The following is an 11,471-nucleotide window of genomic DNA, read 5'->3' as shown; positions in this document are numbered from 1 at the left end:
TCAAAATTTGTATTTTAGCAGTTTTTTACAAGCTCTCATCTGCTCTTGATTCATATTAAGCTTTGCTCCTCATCTCTTCCATAATACAGATTGTATTTATTAATCCGTTGTTGGTTCGTTTGTTAAACTGGAACAATTAAGGCCTGCTCACTGAAAAGGGATGAAAAACAGAACAATTGATCATTGAGAGTGGTCTAGTAGCCAGGAGCTACCGGTTACTCATCACTGTATTGATCCTGGCCCACAAATAGGCCCACTGCTGATTGACTTTACCATTTCAATCAGATTTCAACTCATTGTGGAGCAGCAGAGGCATTTAGAGGGATGTTTGCTGCAGAAAAGGTGACGAGCAGCAGCTTTGGAGAGCAGGGCTGACCGAGTGAGTGGAAGCCATCCAGGCGTATATTTCTGTTCACCACCATGGCCTTGACAGATAAGAGCACGCTCCTAATTTTGCACGTCGCTGCAGCGTTTTGGCTGATTTTGTTGATTTCAGACCGCAGCTCGGCCTACGAGCTCCTGGACACCATACGCACTCTGAAGGCGGAAAACATCCATCTGCAGTACCGACTGGACAACCTCACCTGGGCTCTGAGAGATTTGAAACACCTGATCCTAGATTACTCCAGAGGTAAGAAAGCATGGGAACAAGGATTATAATGGGATTACATTGGAATCGTCTACTACCCGGATTAAAACTGAGTGAATTTTCTGAATATTTGTGCTAAATGACTGTTTCTGTACATGTCACACAGTCCCCAGCAGGGAGTTTGACGCTGAATACATACATGCCTGGAGACAATGGTCACAATACGGTAAAGTCATGTTTATGCCCTCAAATGTTATTTATTTATTTATTATTTACAAGGTTTGACATTACAAAACAACTCCTATTTTGTAGATATCTGCTTCCAACAGTGTTCTTGTGTTTCCCAGGCATCAGTGCTGATACCCACCAAACGCTGAGGCAAACTTTGTGCTTTCCCAACCGGAGCCCAGCTACCCGGCCCGACTTCATCAGCCATGTCCTCCTCATCCTCCTCTCACCTCTCGTCTGCTTCAGCACCGTGCCACTGTAACGGCCTAACCTACTCACCTTCACAGCTTGACAGACAGCACCTTGGAATCAGTTATTAGCGGATTAGCTGATGATTTGTAAATTGTAAATGTTTCCACTGTCTCTGCTATCTTTAATGGTGAATTTGGCCTAGCAGCAAATCGTACTGTGGTTATTGAAATCATGTCAATAGGTAGCTGTACATTTATTCAAAAGGTAGCTAAGAATGCAACATTTTTGATATTCATATATTGTTATGTGAATTTGAATACTTAATTTCTAAAAAAATCTGCAAAAGAAAAATGCTACAAAAAAAAACTACAATATGACACTGTTTTTTTTTTGTTGTTGTTTTTTTTAAATCTTGAATCCAAAAAGCCAAGCAAGAAAGTCCCATTGTTTCAATAATAAAACCAACGTCACTGACATTTGTCAGTGTTTCAGTGGCTATTCATGACTAATATTTTGTTGATTGTGCCATGGGGCTGCAGACCTGACTGACTCACGTGCTTCACAGTGGTTTGCAGTAACCTCACTGATTGTTCTGGTTGACCAGAGGAGTAGGGGTGATGGTTTGAATGGAACCACTTTAAACCACCCACACCCTCTTCGACAGAAAGGAAACAGCTCTCACCTCTCACATCACTGCTATCCCACTTGCCGTGGCTAAATATTTATAGATCTAAATACTTAATCGTTTTGCCGAGGCAGCATCACAAGTAGCACAGTTAGATTTATTACTCTTTTAGTGCAAACAATTGATTATCGTTTAGAACAATAGCCACAAGGAAGACTTGAAATGTAGTCAATCTTAGAGGTGAAGGCAGATATCTGAGATCTGTTCAAACAAGGTCAATATAGTTCATCCTGTCTTGAAGTTCAAGTCATGTAATCACAGCTACCATCTCCGAGGGCTTTGCAGGGCCACTTTTGATAGGAAAAGATGAACCCACCTGGCCTAAATTCTCATAGTGGGCGGAATGGAATGGAAGCCCCTCTCAGGCTGGTCAGGGTGCAACAGGAGCCCAGTGGACAATTATTACCACTAATTAAGTTAAATAAAAGTATTAACACCAATCAAAGAGAGTCAAATACTTAAGCCAAAATGAATCAAGACAAAACTAGAGGAGTGCGTTAAGTAGAGTGCAGACCTCTCCTTCTCCAGTGCTTGGACACAGGTGAAAGGCCAACTGAGGAGTTCACACTCAACTGCAGCATAAAACAGGTTTTTCAAAGGTTTTGAATCACAGCAACCACGAGGGGTCCTTGATCATGCAGTCATAACTGTGCAGAAAATAAAGTATTAAGCTGATTGGCCCACTAGTATGAGAGATTAGCTGCCAACAGACATGCAGAAGGATGTTTATAGCCTCTGGAAAGATACACGACCAAGCAATATCATAACTAAATACAATAAACATAATTTTTGTTTAAGTTCATGCTGATACTCAAATGCAAAAGAAACAGAATATTGTGGGCTATGTGAACAGTATAATCAATACTTAGTGGGATAAGTCAATGAGTCTTCAACACAAACGCCATTTCAATATTTGCGTTAATCTGTATTTTTATCAAGCTCTGTCACACAAACTGTTGGGGAGAATTGCTATGCTACACCTCCTTTGGTGGGTTTATGTGTTTGATGTCGTCCTGAACCAACAATGTGAGATTTTGCCTGCTAAATCAGTCTTTGTCTGCTTAATTAAAATGACCCTTCCTGCATAGATTATAAATCGGTCCATTTGTACTTTAATTTCCATTTGATTATGCTGAATGGATTGGGAAAATAAGTCAATTTACATTTGCAAAGACTTCCCCAGACCAGGTAGACGTGTGGCAAGACGATGTTCTGCTACCCACAGGGACAGAGATGTACTGTTATGTGCTCTTTAACATTAAGAGCCAGTCGAGATAATCACACTTATATCCAATGTAAATCAGCTTGGTTCAACTTTTTTTGGGGATCAGGTGGCGTTATCTTGACATTAGTGGTGTGATCCAACTTATTTTGAGATACTATCACTATGGCTATCCCTCAAAATCCCTTTTCTCTTTTCCTTCAGTTTTTGTTTTGTTTCTATGCACCTGCATCTAGATTTATTTTGTTATAAGTATGCAGAAGTATTTTCTAGCTCTGTATTCCTCAAAATCCCGAAATAGGTGAAACTGCATTGGATGAGAGTGAAATTTTCTTATCCTGCTGGCAGGCTTTTTCCCCCATTTGTTTTAAAGAATGTAAAATTATATGACTCAATACCAGAATAAATGACTTTAACATGGATGATACTGTAGGTGGGTGAACTAGAGGTTAGAGAGAGAGTGTCTCATATCCAAAAAATCCATGGGCCCTTGAGCAAGACTATGAACACTCACATGCTCCAGCTACTCAACCAGATGCCTGAAGTGCAAATGTTAATTTTAATAAATTTGAGACTGTCATGACTATACTGCAATGGGGTGCACAGGCAATGTTACAATACTTTGACTGCCAAAAAATTCAAATTTTATTCAACAAACTTGTCAGATTGCACTGCAGAATCCCTTAGAAGCTTGTTAAACGACTGAGCTGAGAGCCATCATTAAAATAAAAGCCAACAACTGTCATATAACTCTGACGTCATATTGACTGGAAAGATTTCTCGCTATATTGAGCTCTGACACATTTACACAATTTGCAGTGTTTACCTATTTACAAATTTACACTTCAGAGCGAGTGCAAACACACGAAATGTGCAAATGCATATTGTTGTATGTTCACCATATTGACATTTCAGATCTCTCGTTATTCACTGAGTGAGTGTCACTGTTATTTACATCCACAGATTTACAAATTGAAGTAATAATTGTGGAGTGTGCATCAACGGCAATTCATTTTTACAAGGTATTTAATTTGTAACAGTTATCTAAAAATGATCACAGTAGACAAGTAATATTTACCACTATTAATGAAGTCTTTGAAAAGCTTTTCTTTCATATTTCCCAAGCTGATGTTTCCTTGTTCACTTGGCATTACATTTTAATCATGTTGGTTGTTTTTAGGTGAGTGTTTCATGTAGTGGATCATTTTGCTGTTCTATTCACTGTGTCAAAGTGATTTCTTCACACTTCACATTAATGGTTCTCTGCACCATTACAGCCGCCGGCCTGGCTATTAGAGAGTGTGCGCTGTTTGCAGGTGTGTGTGTGTATGTGTGTGTGTGTGTCCAGCACATGTAAGCGGCAGTTGCTTGTTGTTCTCATCCAGCTGAAAGCTAAGCATATGCATCAGGAGAGCAGAGGTTCTGCACAGGCTGCAGACGAATGGGCTTACTGCAAACCAGCATTGAAACAATCCCTGGACACACAAACAGTAAGTATCACTACTCTCAGTTGTATTTTACCAAGCTTGATTTTGACAATGTACAACTAATACTTTGCATTATGAAGACCTTGCACAAATTGCATGCATGTATTTTTCCACTTGATGAGTCTGGCAGAATATAGTGATCTCTGCGAGTATTTAGTGCTGCAATTCCAGAAAGCAGTTTTGTTTCTTAAAATGCATGTCGCTAAAACTCAATGTAATGTGCTGTGTATTCCTGCTGGTAATGTGTTCCACGTTCAGTCATATGCAAATGTAGCCCTGGTCCAGCTGCTGAGAGCACTGTTGCTGCACAACATGCACTAAATTTGAACACGCGCTGAATTTGTATTCCATTTTGCATACCTGTTCTATGCATACATTTTTACAATGCTTTCATCACTTTTGGTGCTGTGTAAATGGTGCTGGTTCTGGGGATGGTGATCACCGTGATGGTCAGGAGGAGGTGGAGAAGCAAAGACATAGAAACTGCATTATTTTCAAATTTTTGTTGCATAACAGTAAAATTTTAAAAAGAAGACAAATTACAGTATTTGGGTGGGAGTGATGAAACAACATGTTAGTTAAGCACTCTGTGGGCTGCTCACCAATAAAAATTCCAAGTTGTAAAGCCAATTTTTTTTTCTACAGTAAAGTATGCCAGAAAAAAGGAAAAATCTGTGGCTCATCAATTACGGGTAAATTACATCCTCATATGAATTAAGCTTAGGGGAAAAAATAGTCATCAGTCATCATCGGAGTTGTGAAGGAGCTAGTAGTAGTTGTACTAACAGTATTTTATGTCTCAGATGGGAAATTATTTAGTCATAGAAATCATCACCTGCAACACAAAACAGAGTGCAGAGTGCAAGCTCAAACAGGCCAAACACAGAGTAAAATTAATACACACACAATATACAAACATGTCAGAAGCCCATTAATGACCATAATTGGTAGAAACTCCTATCCACGCCTCATGCTTGCACACGATGACATAATCTGAATGGCATAATCTGAATATCTGATTTAGGAGGTAGCACACCAGCAATAGTATGGGTTAAAACCAAAGATCCTAATGACATGCTAAACAGTGTAAATTATCTGTTGTGAGCCTCATGCAAACACACACCCACAGGCTCTTAGCATTATGTTAGTATGCCCAGCCACTAGCCCTGCTGAACCGGGCTAGATGATTCACCACACACTCAGATGAAGCCAATCAAGCACTTCCTCAATGCATGTGGTTCTGCAGTCATGTCTAATGTGGAAATGTCTGCTATTACTGTAAGGGCTGATGCTGCTGAAGCCATGGCACCATCATGTTACGACTGCTGGGCGTATGATTTCATCATTTCCACCATATTCTTTTCCATAGCTAATACTGCGGTGTGCCTACATTCGCTGATTTGACTAAATGTGATAGCTGTAAGCATGCCACAACCATGCATATGACTTGTGAAGAAATTTTAGTCATCATTAGTTCATTTACTGATTGTTTATCTTGCCTCAATATGCACGCTGAATCAGAAAGTGCTCAAATATCAAATTATACATTTCATGCAACATGCCTCTTTATACTACTCTCTTTGCAAGGTCCACAAGCTGGCGATGCAAACCAAATCCTCGAACCCTCACGGTTATTTTACACTGAATTTTCTTTAATGATTTCATCATAAATTTGCTTAGATCAATGGGCCTCTTGAGATCAAATTATACCTTGGACATATCTCCCTTAGATAGTCTCCCCTCAGTCCTGTGATATTTACTTACACAAATTCAGGTTTTCATGAGCAAAAAGTGTGTCACTCAGACCGTGAGGGATCTGTCCTTACAAGGCCATATTGAGGATCATGAAAGCCTATATATCATCAGACGGCTAGCTTTCCTTCCAGGGAGCGATAACTGATCTTCACAGTACAAAGCTCCGCAGGCTCTTTTCATGTCACTTTCATTGAGTGGAGGGCCACAGCGTGAGCTCTATAAAGTGGCTGGCCCCATTCAGTCGACTAAAGAGGACAAAGCAGAGCTGCGATTGCAGAGGTGCCACAGAATCACAACCAAAATAGGAATGAAGCGGAGGGTGAGGGGAGGTGGGGGGGTTCTAGAGAGCAAAGGAGAGAGACACAGAGACCAATGTTAAATTCATCTGCTGAGTGCATTTGCTGGCAAATGATTACAAATGAAGCTATGCACAGACGACCTGTAGTATTGCTGTGGTGCAAAAAATTTATATGCACGCCTACCTAGTTTTAATAGTGTGCGTATTTGCATTTGTTGTCAACAGAAATTTGTTGTCGGAGAAAAATTCAAGCCAAACTCTGATGAAGATCCTATTTTTCTCCAACTTCTTCTTTTTTTTTTTTTTTTTTTTTTTTTTAACTCAGTTGCTCTATTTGAATACTGCACATGTCTGCTTGGCTGTGTTCATAGCTCTCCAGCAGAGTCCTATAGGGCCAACGGACGCTACAACAATCAACCCCAAAAGCATCTGCATGTCCAGATCTGCTATAAATATATAATATATAATATATAATTATACATGTCTTTATACAGAGTGCCACTATTTTGAAAAAGGCACAGTTCAGGTGTTTTTGGGCTAATTAGCCTGTTCGTATTGGCATATTTATGTTAGAGCCACACAACCTGTTGAGCAAGATGTAGAGAAATAACTGACAAAGTTTTGGGTAGAATCAAACTGTATGATTGAAAATGCAAGAATAAAAGCGTCGAGGTTGAAAATGTCCAGACTTATGTTTTACATTGTCCATGTTTACCCAGATGTTCTCAGCTGGTAGCATGGATGAAGCTGTGTGGGCGTCTCCTCTCAGCTCCCAGGGAGCTCTGCAGTAGGATGCACCGCTCTGTCTCCATCTGCACTCTCCCACTGATGACTTCCCACCTCTGCATATTCTTCCTGTCTGGCCTGTTTTCTGTACTGCCAGTCTCATCCAAACTGGGTGAGTGAAGGCTAAACTCAATGCTATGTATCTCTGACTCATGTCTGGTAAGGCTAAGTGTCTCAAATCCAGCCAAAAAGGACAGAATGGTACTGAGAATTATTGTGATACACTCAGTTTAAAGCATTGAAATGACACTAAAAAAAGACAGACCAACTTAAGATGTGGATATAAGAACCAATGTCCACTGCAAGTCGTTCTAAAAAATCATTTTTTTTTTTTATTATATATCTGTGGTTGCAGTTAGTAAAACTGCAAGTCAAGATTGTTTATACTGTACATCCAAATGCAATGTATGAAGAAGGTTGTAAATGTTTATGTCAGCTGACTGTCCCTGCATTTCTTTTAAAGGCCCAGTTTCACTACTAACTTGGCAATATAAAGTTTTTATTAAGTTCTGATAAAGGTGCTATGTAACTTAACTTTGGTACCACTGAGATGGATCTCACTGGGAGAACCGTGCGCAATGAGCTGTTCTACTGAGAGAAAATGGATATTTATGACCAGTGCAGGCATACCGGCCTGCACTGATCTGCATAAGATTTATTGTGGTTTTAGTTTAACATATTCATGTGATATAATGTCACGAGCCTCAGCAAAAAAGGTCAAAGCAAAAAAAAAAAAAAAAAAAAAGGTCACAATGCATATTCATATCTTGTCACATGACTGATATGTCATTCTCCTTCAGGAGTTCTACATGTTCATCGAACCATGTAAGGAGGCGGTTTGGCCCCTTCCCTCCTTGTTTCAGTGATTGTCAAGCATGGATTATGCAATGTCGATGGGTTTGATGACAGGTTTTCTTTTTCTTTTTTATACGTTGTTGCTGTTCCACTGTAACATTAACTTTTTTTTTTTTTTAGTTAAAATCTTCAAGGACAAGCCGCCCCCACTCACAGCAGCCATCATAAAACCCTAAGTGCTAAATTACTGAGTGAATATAAGAGCAGTAATTGTAAAGCGTCACTTAAAGATGAGCTATAACAACAACAACAACAACAACAATAACAATAACAATTATTATTATTATTATTATTGTTGTTGTTGTTGTTATAATGAAGACTAGCAGGAACTTGTTCAAAGTGTCCTACAGTTCTTGAAGCCCAACTGAATTTTTCTCACTTTTGAATTTTGACATAATGCATTAATCAGTTTAATCATTTAATCATTTTCAGTCGATTGGCTCTTTCCCACAGTCTTCCCCAGACTGTATCATGTTGAGCGGCTGTATTTCTGCAGCAGTGTATTACCAGTAACACCGAGGGGAAGCATGTGTGTCTCCCTCGCCGCTTGGCAGTGCCACAGGCCGGGTCTGCTGAGAGCCTCTCCGTCTCCTCACGCAGTGTTCTCCACCCGGCCAGAGGATGGGGTGGCTGTGCTGGGAGCGCCCCTCACTCTGCGCTGTGCAGTGTACGACTCCCGGCAGCAGAGGGCGCTGTCTGTGCTGTGGGAGAGAGCCAGGAGTGAGTCTGTGGACCACGGGGGTTTTATAGCAGATCTGGACATCCACCAGCTGGCCGACGGCTCCCTGGTTTTCCCCCGGCTGAGAGAGAGACAGCTGGGGAAATATGTGTGCAGCGCCGGAGCTGGAGCAGAGCGCATCAGCGCTGCGGTGCGAGTGGAAAAAGCTGGTCTGTGCCCCGTAGTGGTTCTTAGAAAAGTGTTTCTCAGCCCAATCCTCAAAGTTCACTCTTCTTACAAGGCTTGGTTCCAGGTTTACTACAACCCCGATTCAGCTGTAATGAAAATCTGTAGTGTTTTTCTGTTGGGCGAAAACTTGCAGGACTGGGTTGATAAACACTGCCTTTGAGAACAGGCTGCATCATGGTTTGTATAATGAATATTTTTGAATCTATATGGAGATGCACTACTTTTTGCATATGTTCATAACTTGAATGTGTGTGTTTGTGTGTGTGTATTTTAGGTTTGGAGGATGTTTTCTTCAGTCCCCAGGCCCAGACGGTCAGGGAGGGAGAGGCAGTTTTCCTCCAGTGTGTGTCAGGGGAGAGCTCACCTCCTGCACACATCACCTGGCTCAAAGATGGGAGCCTGGCCACAAGAGGTAGACAGATCCAGGTCAGTGCTGTGCAACCCATTCATGATTTTTTTTTTTTTTTGTGCTAATATTTAATGTCTTTGAACTGAACCATTTTCATGCCACAAATTTACAAAATGTTTATTTTATCATTTTATCCTTGAAAAGGGTGGAAAAGCCACCGAAACAGCATTTAAAGTGTCATATAACCTTAACATCCTCTGCTGCAACCATGCAAGTTGTAAGTAATGAAATGAGTAAATAATGTGCAACACCAAAAATAGTAAAGTTTAATGCCTGACTATTATGATGCACCTGTGATCAGGAAATTCAGCATGACTAGCGAACACCTGGTTTTTAATAGAAGGCCAGTATTGGTCTGCTATCATTGGACCATGTGGGTAGCCTTGTATTAGCACTGCCATGAATGGTACCGCAAAGTGCTTTGGATGAAAATCGTGGGTAGCATTAGGACAAATGAAGCACGTAAAAGGGTGTGCTGATGTTTGTCTGAATGCATTCTCACCTCACACACATGTGCCATATGCAAACTGTATAGACTCTAAAACTGTGTTTCCTTGTTCAGGGTCAGTATGGAGGTGGTAGCCAGAGGAAGACCTCCGGCACGCTCCACCTTGCCAACGTAACACTAGAAGACGATGGGATATACATTTGTGTCACACACAATCCTTTGCAGAATATCAGCCGGGAGAGCAAGCCAGCTAAATTAACTGTCCTGGGTGAGTCACTACACAAGTTTGTCTTTAGTCTCACATTTGTTTATCCTGATCAGCACACAGCGGGAAGCTGATTTGAAATATATCTGTAAGACTGTCTAGATTTTGTTCTGCAAGTGGCTGCCACGTCTGTCATAATCATGCATTTATGAGCATATAAGGGCATCACAGAAATGCCAAATTTAAAAGTCAAATTAAGTCTTAATTTATTATTTTTTTCAAACCCATATAATTAGAAATGTTTGCAATGCACTTTCATTTCTTTAAGATAAAAAACAAGTGTCTTGTCAGTATCTTGAAACAAGGCAGAATAAGCTAGATGACTTCACAATTATTAAGAAAATGATGGTTTCATTAAAAAAAAAAAAAAACAGTGCAGATATGCATTAGATAAAGGCCTAATTACCTTACTCCCACTCCCATTTTTTCTCACTTATTAAATGAAAAGTGCAATTTTAAGACTCAGTAATACGTGGCTTGCTGCAGTGGATATATTTGGTAGTGGATGCCACATCTTCAAGTGTTGGGCCTGTGTGTGTCACCATCACTCTTGCAGGACTCCCTAAAAGGCTGCAGATCACGGAGGGTCCTGACAACATCACTGTCGCCATGGGAACCGAGGCCTTCATGTGCTGCGCTGTCCGCGGCTTCCCTGTTCCCATGGTGCACTGGTTCAAAGACGGCTGCCTCCTGACCAACTGCTCCGCCTCATTCAGCCTCCAGGACAATGGACAGCTGCTCGTATTCAGGTCGAAAACTGGACAGAAAAAAGGGACATTTGTTCTTTATTGTTTTATTGCTGTTTTTATACCTCATGATGAGCTGAGGACTGTTAGCAACGACAAAATTACTTGTATTTCTTCTTATTTCTTTTGATTCAATGGTTATGAAAGAGATTAGATTTAATATTAGTCTTAGTGAGGTGCATTGTGTGTGTTACACCCCATTTACACAGACTTTTAAAATCAGCAGCAATCTCAACTTCACTAAATTTCAGCATGGTGTTCGAATGTGTCTTGTGCACCGATTTGGCCTGGGCCCCAAGAACAGAATTCATGTCTCTGAAAAAAAAAAAAAAAAATCGTCAGCCACTTAATCGGCGCTCATTAAATGTGAGTGAGCAACCTTGCTGTAAACTCAGCCTCACACAGAGGCTCTTGTGTGGGATTGGCTGTACTGGTTGCTCCACACTGCACTCAAATCTTTGATACTGTAGAGATGTGGTTATAGTTTCCTGCCAGGCAGAGATAAAAGTGAATTTTGTGGTTTTATACTCCAGGAATGTGTCCAAGGAGGATGAGGGTTCCTATCACTGTGAAGCGTCCAACCAGAGGGAGACAATCAA

Source organism: Myripristis murdjan, chromosome 9, assembly GCF_902150065.1.
Source record: "Myripristis murdjan chromosome 9, fMyrMur1.1, whole genome shotgun sequence".
Classification (NCBI taxonomy): domain Eukaryota; kingdom Metazoa; phylum Chordata; class Actinopteri; order Holocentriformes; family Holocentridae; genus Myripristis; species Myripristis murdjan.
The sequence above is the reverse complement of the archived record's forward strand: the minus strand, read 5'-3'. Positions refer to the sequence as shown.